This window comes from Sturnira hondurensis, unplaced genomic scaffold (genome assembly GCF_014824575.4).
Source record: "Sturnira hondurensis isolate 20B ecotype Veracruz unplaced genomic scaffold, ASM1482457v3 Scaffold0001532, whole genome shotgun sequence".
Taxonomy (NCBI): domain Eukaryota; kingdom Metazoa; phylum Chordata; class Mammalia; order Chiroptera; family Phyllostomidae; genus Sturnira; species Sturnira hondurensis.
This window is the reverse complement of record NW_028074163.1, coordinates 295519-322487: the sequence shown is the minus strand read 5'-3', so window position 1 is coordinate 322487 and position 26969 is coordinate 295519. Positions and strand designations below refer to the sequence as shown.

The 26969-nt window shown below is 37.8% G+C and overlaps 1 protein-coding gene across 1 annotated transcript in view; it reads left to right on the top strand.

Moving 5' to 3' along the window:
- Positions 1-19000: 19000 nt before the first annotated feature.
- Positions 19001-26969, top strand: part of MAP2 (microtubule associated protein 2) — a 258006-nt gene continuing 250037 nt past the window's right edge. Inside the window, exon 1 of the mRNA XM_037029602.1 lies at positions 19001-19256. The gene's annotated coding sequence lies outside the window, so the exon portion shown is untranslated. The remainder of the gene's footprint in view (positions 19257-26969) is intronic.

Sequence of the window (26969 nt, the reverse complement as noted above, 5' to 3'; positions counted from 1 at the left end):
AATATAATAAGGGCTTGGTGATGATGAACACCTTTCACTTGACCTTATCTGGGAAGCCCTTTATCTGCCCTTCCATTCTAAATGAAAGCTTTGCTGGATAGAGAAATCTTGGATGCAGGTTCTTGCCTTTCATGACTTGGAATACTTCTTTCCAGCCCCTTCTTGCCTGTAAGGTCTCTTTTGAGAAATCAGCTGACAGTCTGATGGGAACTCCTTCATAGGTAACTGTCTCCTTATCTCTTGCTGCTTTTAGGATTCTCTTCTTCATTTTTATCTCGGGTAATGTAATTATGATGTGCCTTGGTGTGTTCCTCCTTGGGTCCACCTACTTTGGGACTCTCTGAGCTTCCTGGACTCCTGGAAGTCTATTTCTTTTGCCAGATTGGGGAAGTTCTCCTTTATTATTTGTTCAAATAACTTTTCCACTTGTTGCTCTTCCTCTTCTCCTTCTGGCACCCCTATGATTTGGATGTTGGAATGTTTAAAGATGACCTGGAGGTTCCTAAGACTTTTCTCATTTATTTGAATTCTTGTTTCTTCATTTTTCTGTTTGGTTGTTGCTTTCTTCCTTCTGGTCCACTCCATTGATTTGAGTCCCAGTTTCCTTCCCATCACTATTGGTTTCCTGTATATTTTCTTTTATTTCATTTAGCGTAGCCTTCATTTTTCATCTAATTTTTGACCACATTTACCAATTCTGTGAGTATCCTAATTACCAATATTTTGAACTGTGTATCTGGTAGGTTGGCTATTTCTCATTGCTTAGTTGTATTTTTTCTGGAGCTTTGATATGTTCTTTCATTTGGGCCATTTTTTTCTCAGCGCACCTGTTATGTAGTAAGAGGAGGAGCTTTAGGTGTTTACCAGGGTGGGGCAACCCACGTTGCTGGGTTTTGATGCTGTATATTGGGGAGGGGTCTAAGAGGTAAGAATGACACTTGCTCAGCTCTCTGATGGTTTTGAGTCACTTCTCCCAATACCCATGATCAAACTGGGCCCTTCTGGTGCAGATTTCCAGTGGGTGGGCTTGTGTTCATTCTAACACACTGTAGGTCTCTCCAGTGAACTCTCCTATGAGTCTGGGAGTTTCTCCCGCTCCTGCCTCAACCCCCACAGGTGTCTTCAATCAGTGGTTTGAGGCTGTATTTCTCAGAGCTGGGGGCCTTGGGTTGCATGGTTTGTCTTGCTCCCCAGCTGTTCCTCCTGGTTGATCTGGGAGCCAACGTGGGAGTGCCAGCCGGCTCCACCAGTCGCCACCTCATTGGTATGCCAGCCACTGCCTTACTGCAAGTCCTCTCGGCCAAGCTGCCCATCTCTGCCCCTCCTCCCAGTCCAGATGAGTGTTTCTTCTTTAACTCCTTGGTTGTTGGACTTCCATGCAGTTCAATTTTCTGTCAGTTCTGGTGGTTTTTTGTTTTTAAATTGTTGTCCTTCTTTTGGTTGTGCGAGGAGGCACAGTGTGTCTAGCTATGCTCCCATCTTGGCCAGAAGTCCAAATATTTTAGTAATTTTTATGTTATTTACCTTATTTGCCCATTCAGGAATTACTTACTTATCATGTGCTATCCCCCGGCCACACTGGAATCCACGCATTTACCTCCATTTTTACCAGTACCATGAGGGCCTTACTCACTAACACCTTCTGGACCCTCACAGTAGCAGTTTGTTCTTCCTACCACAAGAGAACTTTGGGTTTATCTATGACTGTCTTTAGCAGGAGATACGCTAATCGATCGTTGATGGTTAATTTCCCTATTCTTCTTCCTTGTTAGAAATAAGTTAGTTAATTTCATTGGGACATAGGTTTTATATACTATATATCACACATATATAAAATATATAACATATACGTATATATGAGAGAGATAAGCTAATTGACACCAATTAAAAGGGGGGAAACTCACTAAAGTTATTTGAGTGAACAAAGCATTTAATTACAGTGAAGGAAGAAAGATAGAGTTCTGGGTTGTTTCTATTCACTTTTGTAAGAAGGATCTTGATTAAGCAGGTGCATATAGTAATGTTTAGTAACAATATTGCCAGCCCTTAAATACTGGTTAGAGTGAACCTATAAAATGTACCTGAAAGGGAGTTACAGTCGATTTTGAAAAGAGAGAGTGGTTATTGAGTCTAGTTACAGCTGAGAGAAAATAACACTGGAGGAGGCATTTTATTTTGTTGGCCAGAAAGTAGAAAGTGTACTTGATGTACATCCAAAGAGGTGTCTAATTTGTTGAAATAAAATGGGGGACATAATGAATAAGACTGATAAATATTTATAGTATTGAACAGCAATGCAATGGAAAACTACATTCATGGCACTGAGCCCTTTGACCATATTACAAAGAATATCTGTTTTGGAAAGAATTTTAAAGCACCATGACCATAAAGAAAAATCAAGTAAAATTTTAATATTTATACAAATTTGTGTTAATATCCTTTATATATTTGTTATACTTTTACTTCAGCATGTATTATTTTATATATTAATTTGTACAATAGGTGCTTAGAAAATATAATTAAAATAAAAACAAAATAAATAAAAGACCCATTTTACTACTTTTGATTGCATATAATAAATCTTATATACTATGAACATTTTTCTCCATTAAAAATTCCAGATTGGAGGTCAAGAACCTAGGCTGTGAAGTCAGAAATTCTGGAATGAAATTCTGCTACTTTCTATTTGTTTGTTTTAGTTTACTCAACTTCTTTAACATTTAATTGCTTTATAAGTATAATGGAGATAATAAAAGTACCTACCTTATAGTGCTGATTTACAAATTCAATGGTATTGTGCATACAGTACTTAGCACAGTGCCTAGTACATGCTAAGTGCTCACTGAGTTATTTTTTGATCACTTTAGTGGCTGCATAATATTTCATTATAATGTCACTAAAATTTATTTAAGGAATTCACATGTTAATCACTTAGGTTACTCCTGAATGTTGTCACTGTTATAATGAATATTTCTAACATGAAATACCATTTTTTATGTATTCCTAAGTGTAGATGGACTTTTTGGCCAATAGGTATGTCTATTTGTAGAGCTGTTTAGTCATTTATATTTGGTTCAGGAAAGAAAACATAAGATTAAAGGAATAAAAGTGGCTTAGTTGCAAAAAGATATATATGCCTGACAAAATTTTAACTTCATTCTGAGAATAAGAGTTAGAGAAAAAATTAAGATCACAACACTATACTCTCAACTGGTGCAACTTCAACAAAAATGAGCAACATATAGTGCATGTAGGTGATTGGAATAAGATGTACAAAGCATTTTGGAACATTTCAGCCTTCACATAGAAGCCGGAAATAACTCTGGCGCCAATTCCTCTGAGAGAAGACTAGCAAGCATTACCAACGAAGAGAGGAGGACATGGGAATGTAAGAGAGATGACGTCAGTACTGAAGGAGAGGGGTGTACTACATTCATATTGAATCTACACATATAGCACAAGGTCATACATTCATGGGTAGCTAGAAGAAAAAACATAACATAGATTAGGACATATCCCTTTCGAAGATTGATACTTCAAAATAATGAATCAATAAGTTTTAAGACTGTACATACATCCTATGTAACACTAAATCTACAGCGGTTAAGTTTGCCTCAGCAAGATAAGGGATGGGCTGGTGGCTTAGTGGGGGAGTGTGAGCAGTCAGCAACCAGACAGAAGTCAAGGCAGTAAGGACGTGTCCTCTCCGTTCACACACCTCCTCCGTGTTATGATGTGTCCACACCATAGCTGTAGAGTAATGTTGGCCTGGAAAGTTCCAAGGCCCAGAGAAGGAAAGAATTACTCATTACTACAGAGAACATAGCAATGCATGAAAATATCTATGCCAGGCTTGCAGCATGTTTGATTCTCTTTGTTGTGTGCCCGTGAAACACCACTAGCATGAAGGATATATGAGCACACCCTTACTCTCAGACTCCGCATATGGTATTGTTTTCCTCTCTCTCTGGGCCAAAGGTATTGAAATATGAAGTATTTAGTAAAGCTTGTTTCTTGTGCTACAAAAAGAGTAATGAAAACCATGTACATTTTAGGGTTTAATAAGCCAATAAGAGGGGCAAGAAAATGAGTCAAAGTACTCCCTTAGTTTTTCTATAAGGTGCTCTAGGATTAAGTTAGAAAGTCAACTGTGAATTGATGTGGACTAAATCTACTCAAAATAGAGGCATCAAATTACCCCATGTGGCTAGAAGGTCTTATTCATTGAAAGCTACTGTCTAGTAAGCTCTTAGCAATTTGCTGTACATTAAATTATTTCAGTCAATTGTTCCAATCATTCAAGGAGGAGAATACTATTTATCTACTTTAGTTAAGAGTGTTTGTGTATCTTATCCTATATCACACAGCTGGTAAGAGGAAGAACCAGTATTAAAATTAGAAATTAATTGTGATTTTAAACATTCTACTATCTCAATTTTGATTAGGACAGAGCTCAATTCTAGGACAGGGCAGGGTCGTGAAACATGATCGACTGCCTGAATTTCTGTCTTGTATCTGTAATAAAAATAGGTCACATCACCTTGATATAAGGTGATATATTCTTATATCAATACCTTGATATAAGAATATCAGGCATTACCCTCACTTACCATCTTCCGATTTAGTTGGAAATTGTAAAGTTTAATAACCCAACTCAAGGAATTGGGGGAGAGGTTTATCTATCTGTAGGTCAAATAGATCTGATCCCTATTCCACAGTAAAAAATTAATGCCATTAAAAGACAGAGATGTAGAATATATATGAGAATGGGGACAATTAACACTAGATAAAACATAAGGACTAGGTCTGAAGATATTCCAAGGGTTAACAATTAGACAGGAAAAGTAAAAAATGTGATGAGTGGGAGTAAAAAATAGGATGATGAAAAATGCTAAGACCATGCGGTTGCCAAGGAGACATCAAATCATGCTGTGGTTGACCTAGCAAGGAGAAATATTCGCAACAAGAGAAATGATTTTGAGAGAGATATAAGGACAATCACACTCTAAAACAGTATATGAAGAAATAAGACATACTAGAACACTGAGTTTTTTAACTGCCTGGTAACAAAGAAATGTGGAGGAGGATAGCAATAGGTTTAAGAATGCCAAGTTTGAAGAACTGTCTGTGTAAAGGAAGGAACAGTGGAGAATAACACATGCGTGTGCACTAAAGAGCACCGGAAGGTAATTATCTGGCAGAGAATAGAGACTGACTTTGCTGGTGTCACTGAGCATCATCATCAAGAAAAACAACTTTTATGCCAACTTGCTCATACTGAAAGCACAAAAAATTTACTTTTTTGATTTGCGAGATCAGATTTGCAGAGTCAATTTATTTCTAGCTGTCATTTAATACACTCCGCTTTGCCAGCCATCAGGTGGTTGCTGATGTGGCCTTTATAAAACAAGACACATTCACTAGACTACTGTGAGTATGAAGAGACGGTATGCATGAAGCATACAATACAAAGAAATGAAATTTTTTTCTCTAAAACCTAACTTCATTTGGTTTATCTTTGTATATTCCATGGCACCTAGCACAATGCCTTGTATTCAATATATACTAATTGCTTTTTGAATTCCATTGAACAAAGCATTAATACTAACTATTTACTGATCATTATAAATGGTAAAGTTGTGGTGCTTTTAGAGAAATATTTAAAGAAACAAAAACTGTGAGAAACAGTGGAATTTTTTAAATATACGACTTATTTGATATTGTTTACATTTTCTTAACTTTTTGTATGTGGTCAATAAATCTAAATTTTTAATGGAGTAAACTTTAACCATGGTTCTCTCTTATTTTTCAAACAAAGAAAAGCTTTAAGCCTCCATGTAGCTCAATAATTCCTTAAAAAATGATGACACTTTATTTGGTACAGTTTAACCAAGAATATTTTTGGATGCTATCACCTACACACAGCTAACATCTCACCAATTTGGGTCAACATAAGAAAAAATTGCTTTTTGTACAATTTGACTGTCACATATTGTAGTGATTAATGTTAGAACAACTTTCACATGTTAACGTACAAGGAAGTGGGCACTCTAATAAAAACTCCTGTTCTTTTTAGAAAGAATCATAAAAAGCAAACCAGCTTTTAAGGAAATAAATGGAAACTCATTTGATCAAAGAAGAGAATTCCATTAAGTAACGATATCATTATGTTAAAAGGGAAAGAAACATGAGAATGTTCTCAATGAGAACATGAGAATGATACACAATTCTCACTTTGATGATTGCAAACTTGACACTTCTTCCCCAGATGCCACTGTTACTCCTGCCTCCCACTGAAAACAGCATTATGGGAGCTCCCATGGTGTTCTTTGTTAGGCTTTGTGCTCAGAATGCCTCATGAAAAGTTCAAGATCTTCTGTTTTTGTGATTTTCACAAGCAAAAAAGCATTCTTCACAAAATAGCCACATTTATTCATTTTAATAATAATGATGAGGCTATTTTTCCGTCTACCTTTATCCTTAAATAGCAGATACAATGTTCACTTTGTGTCTTAATATGACAAACTTGGATTAAATTACATGTCAATCAAGATAAACTTTAGTAACTGACTTTTATCAGCTCGAACTATTAACAGAAGAAATTACTGTTGCATATAGTGCATTTCTCACTTTTTGTGGCCTTGTTTTGCAGATTAATTTTCAAATTCCTCCTCACTCATGGCATTGACCACCTTAGAAAAACATATTTAGATGAAATTGATCATTAAAAAGCATCATCCACTTATTTCATTAGCTCAATTTTTAAAAATATTTTATTTATTTATCTTTAGAGAGGAAAGGAAGGAGAGAAGGAGAGAAATATCAAGGTATGGTTGCCTCTCGTGAGTCCCCTGCTGGGAACTGGCCTGCAACCCAGGCATGTGCCCTGACTGGCAATCGAACTGTGATCATGTGGTTCCCAGGCCCGCGCTCAATCCACTGAGCTACACCAGCCAGGGCTCATTAGCTCAATTTTGAGCAATGTCAGGGATATTATTTTGACTTTCTGTGAACCCTTTCTTTAAGAATAAAGTTTGAAAAAGTAGGCAATAAATGATATATATTTTTAAATGGAGCTTGTTCAAAATTTTAGTGTTGACTTGGATTTTAGTTTGATATAAATAATAAAAATTACCCTTACGGGGTATGAGTATATTCTATTATATTTAAAATAAAAATTAATTTGAGTTTTTAAAGTGGCAGTTCTGAATTCTTCATGGGAAAAGAGATAAATGAAAACAAATGCTACAAATATTTTGATTCACTGTTCCAGAAACTAGTATGTTGTATCCTTATGGCTTTAATTTGAGAAATAATATGTCTTTAAATGTAAAATATATTTTAGATGATAGCCCAGTTATCAAATTGTTTTTTTTCTTTTCCCCTGGTGATTTCACAATAAAATGGCAATAGACTGGTGGGCACAGCATATGTGACTAGGAGGCTTCGGATGCCCTTCAACTTATGGCAAACTACACTTACCCCTGCATTTCTCAACCCCATTACTTAAAGCACAAAGACTTACTCAGAGCACTGCAGCCATCTGCAAAATTATTTGGCACCTACATGTTTGCAAACCTTGTCTTATGACCTTGTCAAGTATTATGCTTTTTGAAAAATGGCACTCAAACAGGAAATGCTTTTCTTAATTATATTGGCTACTTTGAGTATGAGGTCAGCCTACAAATATGCATTGATGCTTTGAGTAGGGAGTCTGTGTATATGGTTAGGTGGACTTGGAAGAATGAAATCTGAGAAGTTAGGAAGAGAGTATGAAAGATCGGTAATGTGCTGGAACACTTGTATATATTGGTGTTTTTTTATTTCTTTTACTTTCAAGTATTACCAATACAACTTGGCATGAGGAAAATCAATAGGCAGTGGCAACAGAGTTTGAATCGTTTTCTGCAGAATCGAAGATAGGGCGAAACTTCACTAACATTGCCCCAAATCTGAGCATGCTCAGTGATAATGACCATAATGTAGGGCTAGTTAAGCGCTGTACAAAAGTACTGTTGTTTGTTGATGGAAAAGTACAAAACCTCTGAATGAATCCTTTTTGGCCTTGGGGCAATCTGGCTTCTGTGTTAGGAGATGTTGACCCTGTGCCTTTTCCAGCACAACTGTGCTGGTATTTCTGGCTCCCTTCCCAGTGGTCAGAACAGCTCCATGGTGCTGCAGACAGGGTTCTTGCAGTGGGCTTCTTGGCACCAGACAAGATGTTCAGGGGCTCCTCTGCTTCTCTGGTGGCTACAGCTGATGGTATCTTGTGCTGTGGTATTTGTCCTACACATCTTCATAGCAATGGCACTTCATAAGAGGAACTTCTCATTGTATGTTGACCAGCACATTGCCTTGCAAAGTGGGAGGGGCAGCCAGAATATCCTTGATCAGTGAGAGAGTATCATTCAGATAGAACAACAACAACAAAAAAGGTGTTCTGTGCAAGTGAAGGTTTATTAATTCTCTATAATAATGTCTCATTATTAAATGACTTCTTTTGGAATGCTGAGTATAGAGAACATTGAGAAGAACTAAATCATAATGACTCACATTTGGAAAACAGGTTGCTTGCACATTACAGTTTAATCAATTTAGACATGATAAATTGGCACACAACACTTATTCCAACTTCATCCTGCCTTTGACACTGCAGTTTAGAGAACAAAAATAGACACATGACCCATCCTTTCGTAGACAGGGGTCCATAGATTATTTTTAATACTTTCTGTATTTTATTTTATTTTTTGTTGAATTTATTGGGGTATCATTGGTTCATAAAACCATATAGGTTTCAAGTATATAACTCAATAAAACATCATCTGTACACCCAACTGCTCCCAGCAAAGTCCCTTTATGTCCCAGTCTCCCCTGCTTTACTTCCCTCCCTCTTTTCCTCTGGTTGTCACCACACTGTTAAGTATATGTTATAAATAAATGTGTTAGGTATATAATTGTGTCTATGTATGATATCTATATCTATATCTATATCTATATATCTATATCTATATCTATATATCTATATATCTATATATCTATATATCTATATCTATATATATATTTTGCTTCATTCCTTCACCTTCTTTCATCCAGTCTCCCAAACCCTCTCTGACAGCTGTCAGTCTATTCCATGTATCCATCACTCTGTTTCTATTTTGTTCATCAGTTTATTTTGTTTATTTTTTAAATTTTATTTATTTACTTTTAGAGAGAGGGGAAGGAAAGGAGAAATAGGAGAGAAACATCACTGTGTGGTTGCTTCTCGAGCACCCCCTCATTGGGGACCTGCCCCCCAACCCTGGCATGTGCCCTGACTGGGAATCGAACCGCCCACTCTTTGGTTCACAGGCCTGTGCTCAATCCACTGAGCTACACCAGCCAGGGCAATTATTTTGTCTATTAAATTCCACATGTAAGTAAGACCATCAGGTATTTGTCTTTCTCTGACGGCTTTTTCACTTAGCATAATAATCAATACTTCCTGCCTTTTAGACAGAAGTTAAGCTGGTGATTGGACTCTTGCTGCTGACTAGTGTAGTGGAGGAAATGTGGGTTTTTTCTGCCTCTGTAACTAGCTGCATGATTGTCAAGACTCAGAGGTGGTGGGAACAGAAGCGGTTCCCTGATGATTGGACTTTATTTGGAGCAACACCCTTACAAAAATTAGTTAAAACTGCAGCTTCACGATGATCAAGTTTGGAGCAGTGAGAGAGGTAAGAGTTCTCCTAATGGAACAATCCAGAAGTGGTTTTCTCTTTTGAAAGCCGGGCCCCATGTTTTACCTACTTTAAAATGTGTTGGGGTTTTAGACTGTATGAAATCCTGTATGCATTTTATTTATTTATTTATTTTTGTATTGCAAGGTAAGCTAGACATAGTGATCTTGTTTTCCATAGAAAGAGTCAAGATTAAATTATGAAAAAGAATGTTAGAGATTTCACCTTCTAGTAATCGTAAACAATTCATTGTAGACTGACTCTACACCTCCAGGAAGAATGAAAAGAGCTGGGCAAAATAGAAACATCGATCTGTGTGAAGGTAGTGTCAAATGGATATTGGTAGTATAAAACAACATCAGTGAGGTCTTTTGGAGTTCAAAATAGCCAGAGAAGTAAAATATGTGAGAATTGCATGAGAGTGGGAGGAATATAATTGAAATTAAATATTCTAGGTTTCTCACATTTCCAGGAAGTGGTAGAAGGATGCATGCAGGTTGTAATCACTACCATAATCACCAAAAGGTCAACAAATGAGTGTACAGCTAACAGTCTAGTAGCGATAATATGAAATAAAAATAGTTAATTAATCAGTAAAGACAGTAAAATCAGTAAATCAGGAAAAGACAGTAAAGAAAGAAAGGAAAATAAAGCAGTTTGGAAAAATATATAAAAAACAATAACACGGTAGATTTAAACCTCAAAGTAAGTGAATTACAATAAATGGAAACAGACAAAACAGATCAGAATTGTCAGACTGGAAATTGTCAGACTGGAAATTGTCAGAACCAAAACCTAACTCAATGTTGCATACAAAATTTTCATGACTTGAAAGGACATAAAAATGCTTAAAAGAAATAGAATGAAAAAGGATTTGTCATGTGAGCACTAGCCAAAAAAAAGTTGATGAAGGTGTATTTAATATGAAACAAAATAGGCTTTAAGACCATACTACAAAAGAGGACTATTTCATAATTATAAAATAGCCCATCACCCAAGAATATATGATTATTGTTAATGTATTTAGTATAGCCTCAAATATGTAAACCAAAAATTGGTAGAATAAAAAGAAAAATTAAATAATCACATTGGGAGATTTTAATACCTAGCCCTCAGAAACTAATAGAACAAGCTAATAAAAAATCAGTAGGAGAGAGACTTAAAAAACAAATTAAAAAATAATCATATATGTATATATATATATGTATATATATATAATGACTTGAACAACTAGTTTACTCATCATTTTAAGTGCAAATGAGCTATTTGGAAAAATTAACCATGTGTTGGGTGATAAAAGAGTATGGTTTTTGACCACAGTAGAGAAATTCTTTTTTAAAGCTGTAAATCAATAACAAAATGATAATGTAAAAAAAGACCAAAATGTTTGGAAATGCTAAACAATCAATAGGTTAAGAGGGAAATCACAATAGAAAATAGAAAAATAGAAAATATGTTTAACTGAATGATAATTGAAATATGACACATGTTTATGAAATGCTGCGAAAGCCATGCTTAGATTATAGCCTTAAATACAAATATTAGAAAAGAATCTCACCTCTAAATCAAGAAGCTAGGAAAAGAACATCTTACAAAACTCAAAGGAAGTAGTACAAAGTGAATATGAAAGATGACAGAAAAAACATTATTATACAACACAATTATTTCCTCTTTCAACAAAGACAAAGTTCATACTCATATGGCAGTCCACAAGCATCTGACACGTGGGCCACCCCTCCCCATGTAGAAGTTGCTGCCTCTTTCCCAAGACGCGTTGCTCCTGTCTCTTGGCTGGCTTGCCCACTGTTGGTTGGAAAACTTGGGAACTCTCCTGGTGAAATCTGAAACAGGCCACCATGCACAGAGGGGAAGGAAAGACCAAAGAAAGAGGCAGAGTACTCTAGAGGGTGGCAAGTTTAATAAGCAAGAAAATGTATTTATAAAGCTTGTGTTGGGCAGCCACGATGTGAGTAGATCTCTACACCCGCCTGCCAGAATCATAAAAATTTGTATGTTGAGGCCTTAACTGGGTTCAGTCACATATGCCATCCAGATGGCCTCAACAACACATGGCTCTCTGAAGGCTGTGTCCTTGAAAAAGGGCCCCACTGTGGGAACAGTGGGCAGAATGTACATTTCAGGGACGAATGAGAGGTCAGCAGCCTCAAATCGCCAGTGTCTAGCTTGAGAGTCAATCTGCAGTCAGGCTCTTAATGAGCTCCTTCCACAATGATTATTTTCTCTGAGTCTTTGGCTTGTATTTTCTTCTTCATAAAATCCTTTAAGAGCAAAAGACCTTACTTTTAGTGATGTCAATTTATAATTTTTTAAATTTTGTATCATACTTTTGGTGACACACCTAAAAAATCTTTACTTAATCAGAAGTCATAAAGGTGTTCTCTCATGTGTTTCTCTAGTTTTATAATTCTTCTACGTTTAGGTCTTTCATACATTTTGAGTCAACTTTTGATGTGCACTTTTTAGGGCCACATAAAACATTAACAAAAGTAGACCACATACTGAGCCATAAAACAAAATACATTTTTTACCATAATGGAATTAAATGAGAAAGTTATCAGTTAATATACTTCAAGTTCATGTATATATGCAAATTATACAGCAACAAAGGACATAACAATGTATACTGAACTCTATGATAATGAAAACTCAACATACCAACATTTGTGAAGTGCAGGTAACATAGTACCTAGAGCAAAGTTTATAGTTTTAATATTTATTTCAGGAGACAAGACAGTTTAAACTCAATAATATAATCTTCTGTCTTAGAAATCTTAAAAATAGTGAATTAAAAACAATGAAAGAATAAGAAAAGAACATTTAAAATTAAATCCAGAAAAAAATGAAATGAAAAAAATTGACGGAGAAAAGTAATGTAATTTAAAGGCGGCTTTTTGAAAACCATTAAAATCTATAAGCCTCTCAATATAGACTTACAAAGAGATAAAAAACGTTATCAGTAAGGATGCAAGCAGAGGTATCATTAATGCTAGAAAATAATCCTGAAGATAAAAAAGAATGACAAAGAATTAAGTGAATTCAAATTTAAAAATAACTTATATAAAATGGGCAAATTCTTCAGGCACAAATTATCCCTCATTCAAGAAGAAATAAGAAGTTTAAATAGCCCTATAGTTATAAAGAAGATTGCATTTGTTACAAAAACTTTCCCATAAAGAAAACTTCCCACTCATATCACTTCAGTGATACATTTTGTTAGACATTTAAGGACATATCACTAATTTTATACATTTAAGAAATAGATGAGGCCCTGGCTGGTGTAGCTCAGTGGATTGAGCGCAGGCCTGTGAACCAGACGATCACGGTTCGATTCCTAGTCAGGGCACATGCCTGAGTTGCAGGCCAGTTCCTGGCAGGGGCCAGTTCCCAACAGGGGATGCACAAGAAGCAACCATACATTGATGTTTCTCTTCCTCTCTCCTTCCCTTTCCCTCTAAAGATAAATAAATCAATTTAAAAGAAAGAAATAGATAAGGAGGGAAAAATTATTTTACAAGTTGGAAACAACTGATTTAAAAAACCAAAGATTTTAGAAAAAGGAAAACTACCAACCATTAACCTTCATGACCATAGATGCAAAAATTTTTTAAATGTATTTGTAAAATTGTTAAATATGTTATATGTAAATTTATAAGTATATATTAAATGCATACATCAATAATAAAAACTGGTGCAGAAATCAATGCAATTAAAAACAGGAAAGAAATTGAGAAAATTGATACAAATTAAATTTTGTTTTTTTGAAAGATCAATAAAATTGATAAACCACTAGGCATATTAACTAAGACACTGAGAAAAGATAAAAATTATTAATATTAGAAATAAAGTGGAGCCTTCACTAAAGGAAATAAAAGAATATTAAAACAATTCTTTGCCTACATATTTAATAACATATATCTAAATGGACCAATTCTTTGAAAAACAGTATTTAACAAATTTCACACAGGAGAAACAAACAATCTGAATAGGCCTATATTTATTAAGTACATTTAACAAATAATTAACAAAAAGCAACAGATTCAGATGGTTTCACTGGTGAATTCTATCAAATAGGTAAAAATAACAAATTACACCAATTTTATATTGTACAATGTGTTCCAGTAAGTAGAAGCAGAGGGAAAAATTTTTAAGTCAACTCATTCTATGAAGTCAGCATTATTTTAATACCAAAATCAGAGACAAATGATAAGAAATAAAAAACTACAGCTAATATCTCTCATGAACACAAATGCAAACAAAATATTAGCAAATTGAATCCATCCACAATGTATATTTTTGTTTCAACATTGAAAGAGCAAACATATCACATTTTACCTGTCAAATCAAGAGGAGGAAGAAGAATAATCATATGATTATATCAAATAGATGTAGAAAAATTATTTGCTAAAATCAACCCCCTATTCACAACTTAAACTTTCAACAAATTTAGAGAGGAACTTTCTCAATCTGATAATGAACATCTACAAATAACATCATCTAATGGTGAGAAACTGGGTGCTTTCTCTCAAAAGTTGGGAATAAAGCAAGATGTCCTCTTTCACTTCTCCTGATCAATATCATACTGGAAGTCCATGATAATGCAATAAGACAAGAAAATAAAATAAAAGGTATACAGATTGGGAAGGTGTAAATAACACTCTATGTTTGCAGGGGACATGATTATGTATGTATAAAATGCCAAAAGATAGACAAAAATTCATGGAATTAGTAAGAAATTATTGCTAGGTTGTAGGATACAAAGTTAACATACAAAAGTCAATTTGTTTTCTATACACACCAATGAACAATTGGAATTTGAAATTAAAAACATACTATTTGCATTAGAACCAAAAAATAAAATACTTAGGCATAACTCTAACAAAATATGTGTAAGATCTAAATGACTAAAACTAAAAAAAAAACCTCTCACTAAGGGAAATCAAAGAAGATATAAATAAATGGATAGAAAAACTCAATATTGTGAAACTGTCATTTCTTTCTGACTTGATCTGTAGATTCAGGACAATCCTAGTCAAAAATCCCAGCAATTTACTTTGTAGCTATGGACAAACTTATCCTAAAATTTGTATGGAATGGAAAGAGACCCAGAACAGCCAACAGGGTATTGAAGGAGAACAAATTTGAAGGACTGACACTACCTAACATCAAGACTTATTCTAATGCTACAGTAATCAAGACAGTGTAGCTTTGGCAAGGGACCGGCAAAGAGACCCATGGAATAGAATAGGGAGACCAAAAATAGACTTACACTAATATAGTCAATTGAATTGTGTGGAAGAAGCAAAGGCAATGCAATAGAGAAAAATATAGTCTTTTTAGCAAATGGTGCTAGAACTACTAGACATGCACATGCAAAAAAATGAACCTAGTAGCTGACCATGGACCTTTCACAAAAATCAACTCAAAATGCATAAGAGACCTTACTATAGACTGAAGATTTGTCTCCCTTCAAACATTTGTATATTGAAACCCAATTCCCAATGTGATGGCGTTGAGAGCTGGGGATTGGAGAGGTGCTTATGTCATGAGGATGGAGACTTCATGAACGAGATTGGTGCTCTTGTGAAAGTGGCGAAGAAAGTTCCCTTCTTCTGTGTGAAGGCACAGTAAGAAGCTGCGATCCACGAGCAAGCAGGCTCTCACCAGACTGAATCTGCTGGTGCCATGCTCTTGGATGTCCCGGCTCCCAAACGGTGGACAATAAATTTTTGTTACTTATAGGCCATCCAGTTTTTGGTATTTTTATCTTAGCAGACTGACCAACATAAAACACAAGACGGTTAAACTTTAAAAGACAACATAGGGAAAAAAATCCTAGTAACCTTAGGTTTGACGATGAGTTTTTAAATAGGATACCAAAAGCATGATCTATGAAATAAAAATCGATGAGACAAACTTTATTAAATTTAAAAATATTCTGCTCCGTGAAAAACACTATCAAATGAATAAAAAGATAAGCCAAAGGCTGGGAGAAAATATTTACAAAACACATCTTTAATAAAGGGCTTATAACCAAAACATACAATGAACACATTAAACTTGAAATACGAAAACAACTCAATTTTTACAAATGGACCAAAGATCTGAATAGACACTGGACCAAGAAGACATACCAGTGGCAAATAAAGATGTGAAAAAAATGTTCAAAATTATGTATCTTTAGGGAACTGCAAATTAAAACAGCAATGAGGTACAAGTATCAGGAAGGCTAAGCCTCATAGCACTGACAATACCAAACGATGTCAAGAATATGAAGCAACACCCTGGCTGGAGTAGCTGAGTGGATTGAGCGCGGGCCTGTGAACCACAGGATCACGGTTTGATTCCCAGTCAGGGCACATGCCTGGGTTGCAGGGGGTTCCAGTTCCCAGAAGGGGACCCACGAGAGGCAACCATACATTGATATTTCTCTCCTTCTCTCTTTCCCTTCCTCTCTAAAAGATAAATAAATAAAATCTTTAAAAAAAAGAATATGAAGCAATAGAACGTTTCATTCTTTGCTAGTGGAAACGTACAACCACTTTGAAAGGCAGTTTGGCAGTATCTTACAAGGCTCAACATAGCCTATTATAAAAACCAGCAATGGTTCCTAAGTATTTACCTAAATGAATTGAAAACATTTGTCCATACAAATTTATTCACAATTGCCAAAAATTAGAAGCAAGCAAGATATCCTTCAATAGGTGATTAGATAAACTGGCATATTTATACAATCAATTTTTTTCAGTGATTAAAAGAAATGAGCTATTGAAAGAAGAAATCTCAAATGCTTACTGCTAAGTGAAAGAAACCAGTTTGAAAAGGCTATGTATTGTATGATTTGAACTATATGATACCCGGGCAGGGAGAAGACAAGGAGAAGGGGAGGAATAAGAGCACAGGGGACTTGGGGGGCAGTGAAACTATTTTGTATAGTACTGTAATGGTGGATACATGACTGCATGCATTTATCAAAACCCTCAAAGCCACACCAAGCGTAAGACCTAAACTAAACTATGACTTCATTAATAAAAGTACCTCAGGGTTGGTTCACCAATTGTAACAAATGTAACACATCCATGCCAATGTTAACAATAGGCGAAACTGTGGGCAGGGGGCAAAGAAATCCATCGGAAATTCTGTACTTTCTATTCAGTTTTTCTGTGAACATAAAACTGCCCTGAGAAATAAAGCCTGATAATAACAATTAACAAAACCTCAAGAAGACTAAATAAATAGAAATCTGTACCATGTTCACAGATTGGAAGACTCAATATTGTTCAGATGGTAATTCTGCCAAAAATTGATCTACCAATTCAACACAGTTTTAATTTAAAAACAGCCTTGTTATAGAAATGGATAAGTTGGCACCACAATTTATATGGAAATGCAAAGGACTGACGATTCAAAAGAATTTTGAAAAAGAAGAATAAGACTGTAGGACTCGCACAACCTGATTTTAAGACTAACTATAAAGCTAGAATAATTGAAACAGTATTGTGGTTTGCAGATTTCCAGGATGGTGTTCAGTGCCTGGATTTGTGTCTGTCCACCTTAAAGCTCAGAGTTGATGCAGTCCCAGGGAAATTTTGCCTGAAGTGAAGGAAGGAGCACTTTCCTTTTGGAATCTGGTTTTTGTGTCAAATACCACAAAACTAATAGAAACTGAGAATCACTCAATAATCGACTAGATAGGTTTGGAGAGATACTTTCAATGAGTATCTGCAATAGCATGTCAGGTCTTGAATGTCAGCTGTTAACACTGTAGCAGGACTTTCATTCTTTCCTTCCATCCTCTCATAGTCTCCTAACACCTCCTCCTGAGGAAGAGCCTGAAGTCCCCCAACCTCCCTGCTACTTGGGTGTGCCCTGATACTTCCAATCTCCCTGAAAGTGTCCCAGGGAAAGGGGATAAAGCTGGGTGGAGGGAAACAACATACACAGCATGGGGTGTGACTCTGATGCAAAGTTTCTGTTACAGTCTCTAAAACCATGATTGCATGTCTTTTTCCATTGAAAATTGAGGAAATTGAAGCAAATGCCCAGGAAATCAACTCTCATGTTTAATGGTTCTATGATTCCATGGCTGCTTTCGGGAACGAAACCAAATTGTTACTGCTATTTCATTAGTACCATTGAAGCTAGACAAGCCACATCTCACCATCTTGGCCAACCATAAAAACGGTACTCGATCTGAAGCAATTCTAAGTTACATTTCACCTCTCTTCCTTACAGTAAAGTGCTATTCTCTCATATGAACATTCCATGGTAAAGAATCATCTGTTTTCTCAGTTCACTTTCAAGTGTTTTTAAGAGATGATTTTCTTCAATGACGACATTTCAAAGTCAACATTTTCTATGCTCTCTACTGCATTTGTATCTCTTCATATTCTTCACACTCTTCCTTGCTATCTAATTATATCACCATAGTAAACACGCAGAGATGATGGACCGACACTTTATTAAATCTTCATTTGACTCAGGCAGACACAGAGTTAGATGAAACTGAGCTGTCTCTGTATCATACATCTGCCTGGCTCTTTGGACTGCAAGGTCCATGAATGCAGTAGTTTGTTTGTTTGTTTGTTTGTTTGGGGGAGGTGTTGTCTTTCATTTACAGATGTTTCCATAGTGTCTAGAACAAGGCCTGCTACATAATCGAGTACAATTAACATTTGTTGAGTGGATAAATAAATGAATGAGTCTGATGAGTGGACAGAACTAGGTCTAGAATTCTCTACACCCTCAGCTACTGGTCTTTTAGGTGTTCTCTTCTCTCCTGTGTCCCCAATTTTCTTCTGTCGTTTCTGGATGCAACTGTTGTTAGCATTGTGGAGGCAAGGCCAGTGAGCCTTGTCCACAGAGAGGTGGCAGGAGCCCCTGCCCCACAGTGACACAGAAAGGAAAGAAGAGGTGTCTGTGGGGGACTCTAAAGCTGACTTCCCTAAGGACATGGGTGAAGAAGGTCCTCTGGGGGCCTCTGACCCGAAGGGGCGGTGTCCCTTTGCCGGTGGTGGTGGAGGGGAAATTCTCTAGAAGGGCCCCCCTCCCTCGCAGGACCGCATGTGGCCGTGGCTTGGCAAGCGATGCGAAGCTGCCACTCTCCTGGCTCCCGCAGGGCGGCGGGCTGGCTGCGGCAGGGGGCGTGGCAGCCAGGCTCCCCCTCCCGGACACTGCGGCGGTGGCAGAGTCGGGCGGGACCGGAGTGGGGCAGACGGAGGGGCGGGGCGGGGCTGGCAGCCGCCTGGAGCAGCGGCAGCGGGGGCGGCGCTCAGACTGGGCTGGACGCTGGGGCTGCGCGGGCTCTCCGGCTGGGACGGCGTTGGCAGCGGCAGCAGCAGCATCTTCCTCCCCCTCCTTCTCCTTTTTCATTTCTTCCCTTCCGCTCCTTTCTTCATCTTTTCCTCCTCCTCCTCCTTCCCCTGCCCCGTCTCCCGCTGCTCTCCTCCGAGGGCATTAGGTCTTTGGGGCGTGAGCGGCGGCAGCGGCGACTGCGCGGGTGCATCCAGTGTCAGCGCCCAGGTAAGAGCCGTACCCACCTCTGGTTCTATATAAGGCGCCTCTACTGCCTCGTTCCCTGTGTGGAGGGAGCCTCAACCAGGAATAGGTGGGAGTGGGCAAGGGGGTGTCTCGTCCTCGGTGCCTTGGGAGCCGTCACAGGTTGGCCGAGCTGTCTCTCCCACCTGGCGGAGGGTGCAGGCCCAGCCGGTCTAGGTGTCACTACGGAGCAGGGAACCAGCCGCTGTTACCTGGGCCCTCAATTGGCAGAAGAGTGGGCGATCTTGGTAGGTACCACGGTGAAACGCCCGGAAATTTACATCATGTTAGGATACCTATCTTGAGAGCTAATATTACCTGAGTGTAGAAAGATGAGGCGTGACTTATAAAAAGATAAGGGGGAAAAAAAGGATTTTGAGGTAAAGAATTATTTTGTCCATCCAGCTACAGAGAATGTACACAGAGGACTGAGTTAGGAGTCTGGTCCATTTGAAATCATTTTCCCCGTTATTCTTCTAGAAACAGCTGGAAAGATTGATAAATATTTATAATTTTAGGCAAATGAAAAACCAATGTCTGGTCGGGTTGCAGGGTGGGACACACACCCTGGATGAGCTTGAGCATCCACATAGTCTTCCTTTTTAAACTGCTATGGAATAGGTGGAAAGCTGCATGTACAGGACATCTATTCTTTCATTTTTCTTTCTTCTTTTAAAGTCCTCTTTTGGGGCTTCAGTGTGGGGGGGGGGCTTCCTTCCCCAAGTTCCTCTTTTGTTTAAGGATGGACATTTAAAGAAATTGTGTTTTAGAAGAGTGGGGAGGTGTGTGTTTGGGTGGGTGGGTGGGTGGGTGAGGGTAGTAAAGCATACAGGTCAGAAATAAACATCCTGGCAAACTGGAAACTGATGTTGTACTGCCTGGTGTTGGGGCCCCAGGATTTTGTCAGGAAATAAAAAGCTTTCATTAGTAACAAGCCTGTTTGCAACCTGAGGACATAGACTCTTTAAAACTGACACAATGTGATAGGTTTTTGTTTAAATGCATATACATACACACTCATGCACATGCATGTGCTTGTGCACACCACACACATATACACATAAACATACGTAATACTCTGTATACATGATATTACAAAAGAGAGTGGATATGTCCAAGACAAATCTTTTAAAATTTATCTTTTGGGGTTTAGGAATTATGGTGTAAATGAAATCTGTAGTGCAAAACAAAAAAAGTATTATTGGTGGTATATAATTTTGAGTGTGAGGCACAGGGATTGATAAATGTTGGTAAGGAACTAACTTCAGCGCTAAAGGTATTATTCATTTAAAAATGATCACTCTGGGAGAGGCAGTGACTGCAAAGTGAAATTGAGGTTTGCAGCCGCAGTGAGGCGATGGAGAACAAAGCCTTTTATGTGAGCCGTATTATGCAAAATGTCCCATGCTTGAGCTGCAGGTATGGCCCAGTATAAAGCGTGGCTCTGTCACCCTTTCATTTTACTGTGTGCAATGATAATTTGTTTGGGCAGTGAGGTAGATTAAATAAATAAAAGCTCTTTAGAATGCCCAAGAGGAAGGTTACATTCTTTAGCCTGACTGTGGCACAAAGCACCCCTTTGACGGAGCAATAGGCATCTCTGTATTTTGGTAGAAATCTTTATGAATTTGTAAATCATGGGTCTCTCAATCGCCCATCCCACTTCATGGCTGAAAGCATCCTCCCACCAAGAAAAGATACAAGGCATTTCTTTTCTTTCAGTAAGGAATATTATATTTGTGTATGTATGTTGACATAGATTTCCACTAATTTTACCTGATCATCATAGGTTTATATCCATATTCATGATTTGCATGTTATCAGAGCTATTGTGCCTTTAGGATCAGTGGTACATGCTTTACTTAACTTTAATTTGTCATTTTTACAGTGTGCTATAACATTTAATTTCTGAAAGTTTTTTTAAGCCTTGTAAGTAGAAAATTGCTTGAATCTGGCTATCCAAGCAATTTAGAAATTGAGCCTCTTTTTAAAAAAAATAGGATTTTGATCATATTAATTTTTATTTTCTTTGTTTCCTTCCCCTCTTATCCCGCCACCCTATCTTCTTGTCAGATAACCTGTTTCTTTCTGGCCACTTGGGCTGCTTGAAGCTTCTGGCTATGTCTAGACTCCCACAAGCAGTGCCAATGTTCTCGGGAATTTCAAGTTTAGGATTTATTTGTTCTCTGCAGCCACTCTCTCGGGATGGCTTGTTTACAGCCCCTTCTCAGGGAGGAGGAAGAGAAAGAACGCGCAGAGAGAGTATGACCCAGTGAAACTGGCACAGCCATTACCTCATCCTCGTAGCTACTTCAGATTCATTGAGAGAGCAGGCCTCCTCTCAGCGGAAACCAAACACCAGAGCACACCCATCTCCAGGCAATGGCCCTACTCTTCCCATGGCAGCCTCTAGGAATGCTGCTCGCCTGAGGTTAAAGGGATATTTTCTCTTTTGTGTATTTCTTTTCAGGGGCTCTTGAGCTTGGTCAAAAATATGCAGCCAAAAATGAAACTTGGCGCAGAATCCTCTAAGCCTGAAGGAATAATTTCATTCCTTTACCATGTTTGACTTAAATCAATTGGCAAATTTTCTAAATATCAGGAGGGAGAAGGAAGAAAAATACTCATTTGGTGTATTTTTGTGTGCTGTCTTGAAATGCATATTTAGTGTTGAATTCTAATGGCAACTAGATACCAGACTGGACTGCTGTGATTTTTGAGAACTTTAGTTGTGCAGTTGGACTTTAAAAAAAATTAAATGATTATTACAAGTGCTTAGGAGTATACATAAAGTATGTAATTACTCATTGATATCCATGTGAAATGGACCAGGTGAAACCAACTTGGGGATTTTACTATTCAAGTTGATTACTCTGATTAATGAATTGTTTTAATGCTTACTTTCCTTTGGACAGATTAAGATAAAGGATCTTAAGTAACATTTATAGTAGATGATGACACTACCTCCACCTCAATACTATACTTTTTAATGCTAAAAGTAGCCATTTAGGTAAGTCATTCTGATAAATCTGATAACATTCTGAAATAGTCATATGCTCTTTTATCTCTGATTTGTGAGTTGAAGGTGCGGTTAAGCTCTTTGAGTCATAACTGATTCAGATATGTTAGTTCTTTTTCTTACTTTAATTCTCTTAAGCTATATAACCTTATAAGTAAAATTAACTTTTCTAAAAGGCTAATTAACATCACAGAAAAGCATAGTAAAAATAGAAATTTACAAAATGAGAGAATTTACCAATAAAGTTAGAAGGGTTTGTTTGTTTTATAAGGAGTAGCATTCACTGAGTAGCTATTGTTTTATAGATAGGACTCACAGTGCACAGGACTGCCCTCAGACGTGGAGATAATGTTTTAGGGCCTCAAAGGCAGGCTTTTATGCATTGCCTAAGTTATATAAATGTCCTAAATTGTGCCCTGGCTGGTGTGGCTCAGTGGATTGAGCTCCGGCCTGAGAAGCAAAAGGTCACCAGTTCAATTCTCGGATGTGGCACATGCCCGGGTTGTGGGCCAGGTCCCCTGTTGGGAGACAGGGGCATGTGAGAGACAGCTAGTCAATGTGTCTCTCACACTTCGATGTTTCCCTCCTTCTCTTTCTCCCTCATCTCCCTGTCTCTCCAAAAATAAATAAATAAATAATCAGAAAAATAAAAAATGTCCTAAGGTGTGCTTAGCTTCTTTATTTCACATATATACATTTAAATCAGGGAATGATAAACTCTTAACTTTCTTTGAGTGTATATGTTCATATACACATATGTAATGTAAGCACCAACCATCTCTCAAACGCTTCAGTCAGCTGTAGAACATGTCGTCAAATGCTGGCTAGCACACAAGAATTCCAATTCAGAGTATTTTGGAGAAATAGCTTTTGATATTCTCAAGGATGTATCAGTCTCAGGAATTGATTCCGGGCATCAAAGTGGCTAGAGAACTACAAAGTAAGGAGTGGTATAGAAAGGGCCAACATCAAGGGGAGGGTTTCTGGGAAAGTATCTCTGGGAGATGATGCGCAAAAGAAAAGTCTCAGCTGCTGCGGATTGTCCACTTTGGGTGGAGACGAGTCTCGTCCAAGTGGGTGGGAGGGAAGACATCTGTTTGGTTTTTCTGCCTCAGCGTAATATTCTGTGCATGGCCCTCCCTTGTCATTACTTTGAACCAATGGTCATAGGTGTTTCCTTGTAAACTTTGTTAAGAATGCTTCTTGGAAGCAATTCTGCAGTGAATTAGAATTTGAAAACAGTGTGGGTGCAACTAGTTGAATTTTAATGAAAACACCTTGAATCTAATCTTAGATTATCTAGACTGACTTATCCTGTCTCTTCTTTTCTTTTTTTCTTTCCTCCCTCTCACCTTTTTTCTCTTCCCCTTTTTGCTCCTTTTAAATTTGTATTGGCAAAGGAAGAAAAAGTTAGTAATCATTAGAAAATGCAACTAGAGCCTGCTATTTTTATATGGAATTTATTTTCTATTATATTTATCTCTTGCTCTACATGCAATTTGATGCTTCCTTCTCTTCCTCCTTAGGTCTCCATCCCTCTTGGTCCTTTCTTTGATCTTGACTTTTAAATCCTTTAGCCTTGAATAATTTTTTTTGGTATTTCCAGTCTTTGATCATGCTTCCTTTCTTTAGAAGGCTTTTCTAAATTCAGGAAGAAATGTTATCACCTTGTTTTTATTTTTAAGTTTAGACCCACATTTAGCTCTTGGGGAGGGGTGGCAGTGAAGAACAATTTGACTTTGATTCTGCTCCAATGCTGATTATGTTCCTGGTCCTGAGCTAAGGGTAGGGTGAGGTGACTCACCTGTGACTTTCACATGAATATAAAAGAGGGAGAGACTCAATTCTAAAACCATTCCAACCAGCTACGTGCCAGCCACACTACCCAGTGGTGAGACTAAACCTGCTCCTGGGAATGCTGACAAGGCTTTTGCCCCAGGGCCATTCCTGCGGTTTGGATCTCTTAGTATAGAGGTTTAAACTCTTTGGGGATGTGTGCCCAGATGCAAGGTACTTGGAAAGCAGAGGAGCTTTCTTTTCGTTTTGAACTTGAACTGTCCATACTGATGCCTCCAGATGGACTGCATCCGTGCCTAAACTTGGCTCTATGTACAAGGGGAATCCAACAAAAATAGCCAGGTTGAAACTTTTTTTTGATCTATAGAACCATGAAATGTTCTCAAAAATAGCATTCTTTTTGTGTATCTCTCAGCTTTAACATTTTTTCTCTAAAAGGAACTAAGCTAGAAAAGCTGCAGGCCTCTGTGGTGCCTGCTTCCTCTTACTTTCCTACTCTGATCAGTCTTCCTGTTTCTCTGCCTCCCCTGCTCCAGCTCTCTGTTGTTGTTGTTATTGTTGTGTTCTTTGCTTCTTCCAAGGAGACGGTCATTTAAATAATACGCACCCCCGTGGCTGCTGTGTTCAGGAGAGCTTTACCTGCACCCGGGCTGCTTAGGCCTTTGTAGAGTCTTAAGTTGACAAGTCTTTGAGAGGCACGAAAGAGCATTTTGGAGGAAAGACATTAAGCAGAAACCATGCTTAAATATTTAAAGCAAAACGTGTTCCTAGTCAGTGAAAACTGAAACTCTGCCACTATCTAGGAAATGAAGGAACTCTAATGTCACTTTTCTGTTAGAGGATGTTAGAGATGATGTTCTAAACATGTGAGGGACACGTTTTATCACCCGTCAGAACTGGAGTACCCTTTTGTCACTGAGTAGATGGACCAGTTTTGAAACTAGCTGTCAGAAACACTTGGGGAAGAATGGGCTGTACATGTTGTCTTCCCCTGAAGTGTCTTTACTTTGAGCCATAAATACAAGGGGGGAGGGAAAGCCATCTTAATCGCATCAAAAATCTACCCTTATAAAAGCAGATCTTTCAAAATCAGATAGTGTATGTTCTTTTTCTTAGATGTGATTTATTGAATTAGATAGTCTGAAAATCTAAGTGATCTATAAAGAATTAAAATAATGCCTTTTAGTAAATGATGTTCTTGTGAAGGATTTGCTCTCTATCTTCCACCTAAATATCAGGCTAGTGAGCCCTAAGTATTTCTAATATCATGGTCTACAAATCATTCAATTTTTCATTTAAAAATAGTTATTGGGTCCTTACTATACAGGAGAATTTTTTCTGAATGTGTATGATATTGGGATAAACCATATACATTCCTCCCCTTAGGGAGCTTACATTCTAGTAGCAGAAGATATAAATTAACAGGTAAACCAATAAATGAATGTACTTTTCAGATGGGGAAAATGCTATAAAGAATAGGAAACAAAACCATACAATAGAGCTTGTCTGGGATGAGATAGGCTACCATTGGAGACATGAGTAATGATAAGTTGTCAGGCATAGGAATATCCGGGGGAGGAATTTTCAAGCCACAGGGAAATGCAAAAGCAGGATGAAGCCCGAAGTATTTGAAAAACAAATACAAGGCCAATGGCACTGGGGTCTAACGAATGCGGTAGTGGGTATGGGACAGTAGATCAGAGCAGAAGGCAGGCAGCAGGCCACAGCGTTCCTCTTGACCATGGTAAGGGGCTTTAGTTTTATTTGACTTACGGTGTATTCTGATCTTTCTAGTAGGAGGAGAACTTTTATGAAAATCTCATAAAAGCTTTCAAAGATTAATTATATCTTCTAAATCCCTGTAGCTATATCTGTATCTTATTCACTAAAATGTTAAATCACAAGAGAGAAATGATTTAGAAAATCAGAAGTCAGTGGTACAAGATTAGACTTTTGTTAACTTGGTCTGAACGTAGACAACCTAAAGTGTGTCATTTTATTTAGATAATGGAGAATTACATGTATAAGTGATTTTAACCCCTTGTAGCCTTTTTGTATCTGAAATTTTTTTGAAAAACAAATCTAAACAGAAAAGTACAAATCTTTTTTAAAAGATTTTATTTATTTATCTTTAGAGGGGAAGGGAAGGAGAGAGGGAGAGAAACATCAATGTATGGTTGCCTCTCATACATCCCCTGCTGGGAACTGGCCTACAACCCAGGTTGTGCCCTGACTGGGAATTGAACTGTGATCCTTTGGTTCACAGGCCCACACTCAATCCACTGAGCTACACCAGCCAGGACAGAAAAGTACAAATCTTTGAGAAAAGTATTCACAGGCATGATTGCAGTTTCAATATGAATGTGTTCTTTGGCTCTTTCCCCACAACAGCTTCAGTTGTAAACAAGGCCAGGTGCCGAGCAACAACCAACAAGGTACTGACATGTACAAATACATGACGTAACAGAGTAACACGTATTTGTTTCTTAGGGCGGTGGCCTACATCTCTTGAGGAATTAACAAGTTTATCCAATCTCATGATGATCTTGAAAGAGTAGTATGTCCTATCAGTGCCGTGCAGGTTCAGTGGAGGGAGCTGTATTGCCATGTGCAGAAGCTGAAGACTTCAGGTGGGAATCAGGACATGGGGAGGCTGCGTGAGTGGCTGCGTTTGGAAAAGCGCCGGTTAGGACAGTAACAAGAGCACAAGCACTGAGGTGACCCTGAGCAGGGTGTACCAGATGGCTTGCAAATGACGGTTTCATTTGGAGAAGAGTGCGGTGGGTGGATGGCCTTGTATTTTAGAGGTCCTTAAATACTGGGATTAGTAGTTTAGGTTTTATAATAAGTCCATGGCAGTTGGTGAAGGATTTTGACCTGGG